The sequence below is a fragment of the Anomalospiza imberbis genome, chromosome Z, assembly GCF_031753505.1.
Source record: "Anomalospiza imberbis isolate Cuckoo-Finch-1a 21T00152 chromosome Z, ASM3175350v1, whole genome shotgun sequence".
Classification (NCBI taxonomy): domain Eukaryota; kingdom Metazoa; phylum Chordata; class Aves; order Passeriformes; family Viduidae; genus Anomalospiza; species Anomalospiza imberbis.
Genome location: NC_089721.1, coordinates 3,931,702 through 3,937,182, shown reverse-complemented (window position 1 = coordinate 3,937,182; position 5,481 = coordinate 3,931,702). Strand labels below are relative to the sequence as shown.

Below are 5,481 nucleotides of genomic sequence, written 5' to 3'. Positions count from 1 at the left end.
GCAACACGGACCTGTGCAACCTGCACTAGTGCTTTCAGGGACTTGATTGCCACTGTCTCCTGGCAATGCCAAGCAGGCCTCTCTTGTACAGGGGCAGATAGAGCAGCACCCAACACCACACAAATGGAAGATTTCTCCTTTCCTGGCTTGGACTTGGTTTTTACCCACAGGGCTGAGACCCAGTCTGTGACACTTAGTACTCTGTGCCAATGGTCCTTTGCCCACTCCATTCCAGACACAGAGAGTCGTGCTCTGAAAGCTTCTAAGAAATACAATAAGGGGGCAGATAGGTCTCTGTAGCGCTCCCCTGTCACAGCACAAGCACTCATTGCTACCGTTTCCTAGTTGTTCTCAGGCAGAAAATTTTTGGAGAGGGTCACACCGTAAATCTTATATTCTTTAAGTGCCTGAACTAAACACCCCCCAAAAGTACACAAAAGATTTTCTTTAAAACAGACACTGCAAAAGAGAAGGGGCAAAACAGTCTCCCGAGGACGGTCACACCTTCAAACCAACCCTCAGGGACCCTGAAAAAGCACTCCTCAGAAGAGCAAACCTCAGACACAAACAGCACACAGAAAAAGGGCAAAATGCTTCCCTTCTACTGCAGGCTGAAAGTAAACACTTCAAACCTCATCTGGCACTTGTAGGCTGCGTGCAGGTTGGTGTTGGACTGGGTGTCTCAAGTGTAGCATCAGTGTTCAGGTTTCTTCATACTGTCAGGTAAATCACCAAGTTTAGTAACCTTGCTGTCTCTGAGATTTGTATCCTGTAGGGGGTTGATGCTGGTCCAACACCAGTGCACCCATGAAAAATCACTCACTCATTCTCCTCTGCTATAGTTAAGCAAAGGAGGGGGGAAGGAAACTCATGGGGTGAGATAAGGATTAGGAGAAAACAATTTAAGGGCAAAACAGGCTTAAAACTTTGAAAGGTATAAAGAAAAATATTAACATAATTACAAAAGAATAATGAGAACTAGAATAAACCTTTAGAACACATTTCCCCCCACCCCAGCCCTTCTTTCCTTCCCACTGGCAGTGCAGGGAAACAAAACGTGGGATTTTTAGTCAGTTTGGTACTTCTAAAGATTTTTGTTCAGTTCGCTCTGGGAGAGGACTCTCTTCTGCCATGGGGTCTTTCCCACAAGAGACAGCACTTTGTGAACTTTTCCAACGTGGTTTAATTTTCACAAATGGCAGCCTCGCCTGACATGCTGCAATGTGAGGCCCCATGGGCAAAAAACAGTGTTCCCACAACTCCACAACTGTTTTTCCATGGGCCATTAGTTCATGGGGTGCAATTTTTAAGGATGAGCTATTCTAGTATAAAAGCAAGGGTCCTTTTCCTCTATCTCTGAAAGCAAGAGTTCTCTTTCTCTCTGTTCAAGCCTCTCACCAAATCACAGCTTCTCACCATCCACATGTTCCAGCATGAGCGCCCTTTTCTCACAGGCTGTGGGTGAATTCTGCATCCCTTCACACACTTCATGAATTACAGGGAAATAGTTTGTTGTATTACAGTCCTCACTACAGCTTGCAGAAAAATCTCAGCTCTGAGGCTTGGACCACTTCTTCCCCCCTCACTCCTTTGCACTGATACTAGTGTTGACATTTTACCTTTTCTTTCTCTCTGATTCGGGAGAGAATTGGCGGCTGTAGGTTCGTCTGCTCTCAAATTCTATCAGTTGAAAAGGTTTCCTAGAGTTTGGTAGCACTGAAAAGTTCATCTCATCCAGGCTCCGGATTGGAGAATCGCTCGCTGTGCCTCTCGCTGTTGATCACATTGTCCCAGCTGGCACTGAGCAAAGCACACCGGTTGTTGGCTTCACTCCGCGCCTTTTCTTCATGTGGGGTGCCAAAAAAGAAAAGCTGCTGCCACCACTTTTGTCTTGCTGTCTGCAACATAGCTGGCTAAAAGCGGCCAAGCAAATAAAGTCCATTGCGAACCATGCTGAGATAGGTGTGGCTGCACGGCACCACCCTGGTCGCACCGATTTCAGCTGCATAGTCCTGGCCACGTGGCTGCTCCTGGACTGGGATGGTGGCAGCCACATGGTTGCTTGTGGCGCCAGGATGGCCCCCAGTGGCATGGCCCGGCGGCCGTGACAGCATGGGGTCCAGCAGCCACCTCCGAGAAGGGGGCCTGGCTGGCCGCACTGGAAAGGGCCCAACAGCCCCCACCACTACCACCACACCACCACTCCAAGGGCAGTGAGGAAAGAGAGGTTCCCGAGGTTTCTCTCTATCTTAAATATGTTCTCATAGAGGCGTTAGCAGCTTTTCTAATTGTCTTAGCGTTGTGCCTATTCTCAAAACTAGCCGGTGATTGGTTTTGCCAGGCATGGAAGATGGAAGAAGCTGCTAGCAGCTCCTCACAGCAAAAATCACTTCTATGGCTGGCTTTTTCTGTCCTCATCAAAAAACAAGCTATTTAAAATCACCACATTTCCCCTCAAAATATGAGAGTGGTGGACTCAGACTCCTTCTGCATTTAGTTTAACACTATTTGCAGCTGCTTTATATGTTCCTTAGAGTGTTTTTAGTACTCTCCAGATGAGAGGTCATAAGGCAAAGTTTAATACCAGATATGCTCACATGTGAAACTAAAAGGTTTCTCCACACAGTAGTTCTTGGAAAACGTATTATTTCATGTTTCAGTAATTTCACTCTTCATTTCTTTAACATGATGACAGTGAAATACTCATCTTTGTTACCTGGAATAATAGTGTAATTGCCTGATTTCATCTGGAGAAGAGAGAAATGTGGTGGGATGACCTCCTGTAAAAACACAACATCTGGGCTGTATAATGCTGGGTATGTACAGATTCCTCTAACTTGCTCTTTCATACTTCCTAGATCCAGCCCATCAATATTCCAGGTGATCAGAGAGAAGTTGCTGTCATATTTTTGCTGTGAGTCTGCACTGGCATTAACAGTAGTTGCATCTGCAGTGAGGATAATGCAGCTACTGGTGTCCGCCTAGGCTGGGGCCGCCCTGACTGCTGCTGCCACCAATTAAAATGTCACGTTGCACTGTGGGAATTGTGAGGAGTTGTTTTAAAAACAGATGGTCAGGCATAGCAATGGGGAACACACATTCCCATGACAAAGACACACAGACCTCCTTGCTTGTCCCGAAGATTGTTTATTATAACAAACCAAACACTTTTATGTTCTGAAGTTAACCCAAACAAGCATGCATTGGCTCCATGCCACTGCAGCGTCACTGTTCATGCATCCCTTTACCCAGTCAGATCTCTGATGATGTGGCATCCATGCACCTCCCCAGCCAGTCACTGCCTCATGCATGAGGTAAGCACATGCCAGCCATATAACCTGGTGTCTGGTTACAGGACCTGGTTTGTACCTGGCTGTTAGCTGAACCTTTCCCAGAGTGCTTTCTGTTGAGCTAAAGTGAACAGGATTTCTTGTCTCCCACAGTCAGGACTGAAATTAAGCCAAACAAGGCAAGCATTGTATCTGAGAACCATTTATTGATAACGAGAAAATAAAATAAAATAAAAAGGAGTTACCCTACTAAAGAGGGCTAGAAAAGACAGAGGAAGAGGAAGAAAAATGGGACAGAGAGAGGGGAGACAGAGGGAAAAGGAGGGCTTTACCACCAGGGTTAGGGAGTGCTCTTGACATCCACAAGGCGGGGGTTGTGCATGCTGCCTGCCTGGGAACTGTGGTGACAGGTGACTGGACACGAGGCGAGGGAGCGCTCAGGCAGGAGGTCCAGAAGCCTGGACACGGTCTCTCGATGGTGGTCAGGCTCAAGATCACGGTGGTGGTCAGGCTCAGAGGTGGGCAGGGCTGGACGCAGGGGACTCAGGCAGGGACACAGAGATGAAGCAGGCAGGCTGTAGGTCAGGGATACAGGGAGGCAGGACAGAGGCAAGCACTGGCAGGAGAGCCAAAAGGTAGGCTGGGGCCAGGGCAAAAATGTAAGACTCAAAAGCCCTGAGAGCTTGTGACGCTGTTACTTTTCATGCCCCTGGCTGCTCCCAAAGTCTACCTGCTGACAGGAGACGGTTGGCCCAATCCAACGTCCCACCGCAGTCCATTGGTAGAGACATTTTACCATTGATTGCAGAATGTTTCTGGAGGGTTCAGTGTCCCTAATGTTCCCCTGCCTGTCCCGTGGGAGATAGGAACTGGTTGCCAGGTAAAGTCTCCCCAGAGTCAAGGTTTTCCTCCATCTTCTCCTAGCTGACTCCTTGACATGGCACCTGTGCAGCTCCTCCCCCACAGGCCTCTGACAACCAGGGTTGAGACAAATCAAAAGTAAATGGGCTCCTCACATCATCCTTTAAAATAAATCCATTAGAAGTATACAGAACTGTTTTATTCTGCCTGTCGGCAGTGTGGGTCACGCGTTCTGAAGAGACAATTAACCTGAAGTGAGAAATTTGCAAGCACCAAGTTATTGCACTGAAAAGTAAAACCAAGGTCTTTTCACCTTATTATGTAAGACACTATAAAGCTTCAGTTTCTTGCTAGAGAGAGAGAGAATTTCCAGAGCAGAGATGAAAAGATAGGATGAAATTAATAGAAATGCTGAAGTGTGGGGTTTTCTTTTCTTCCTTTCCTTTTCCTGCTAGGATCTCACTGAGTGCGTACAGTTCCAATGAGGGCCCATGTGGTGGCACTGTTTGCTGAAGTCTTTATTTCAAAGACTGAAGGACAAATCCTACAGGGAGGAAAAGAGAAGGAAAAGGACAAATCTCGCTAATGGAGCTTTTCTTGTTGCAGTGGTCAAGTGACATGCTTAACTCTCACTTTTATGGGCCTGTACCATCATGTTCTTTTCAGTCCCATCCCCAGGATTCCTGCACAGGGAGTATTGATCTTTTTATTTCTCCCCTTTTTTTTTTTTTTTAGCTTTTTTCAGTTATGTCAAATACCAGAGAATAGAAAAATACCTATTTTTAGATAAATTCCCAAGTTTGGGATAATCTATTTATAATATAGATTAATATTATATATATAATACATATATAATATAACAGATATTTGTGTATATATTGCATTTTCTTTTTTTTTCCCCTATCAGAAATATGGTAACACCGAGCCAGTTAAACTTATTAACATTCCTGAATAGGGGCTCGGAAATTTGAAATGCAGATGTTCTGAGCTTGAAATCTCTTGTTTATTAGTTCCTATTTTATACCTTAAAAAACATTCAGTATGCTCTTACTTGAACTGCTTGTGAACAAACTTCTGCTCTTTCACACTTTGTGCAATAATTAAGAGTTAATATATCCACTTTTCTTGGAGGGAATACAACCCTTTAAAGTCACTGGTATTACTGAAATTTAGTGGCATCACTTGAGATAGCTGATGGAGAGATTCAGTTGCCTAAACATACATGTCCAAGGTCTAGATGCCATGGGGTATCCAAGACACTGCTCTGAGAAAAACACAAGAAACCTTGGGCACCCAGAGTCCCATTGGAAAGCCTGTGGGCAGCAAGTGG

At 45.5% G+C, this 5,481-nt stretch overlaps 1 pseudogene; it reads right to left on the bottom strand.

Annotated features, from left to right (window-relative positions):
• Positions 1-557: 557 nt before the first annotated feature.
• On the bottom strand, positions 558-4,081 carry LOC137464847 (tyrosyl-DNA phosphodiesterase 2-like; annotated as a pseudogene).
• Positions 4,082-5,481: the final 1,400 nt, after the last annotated feature.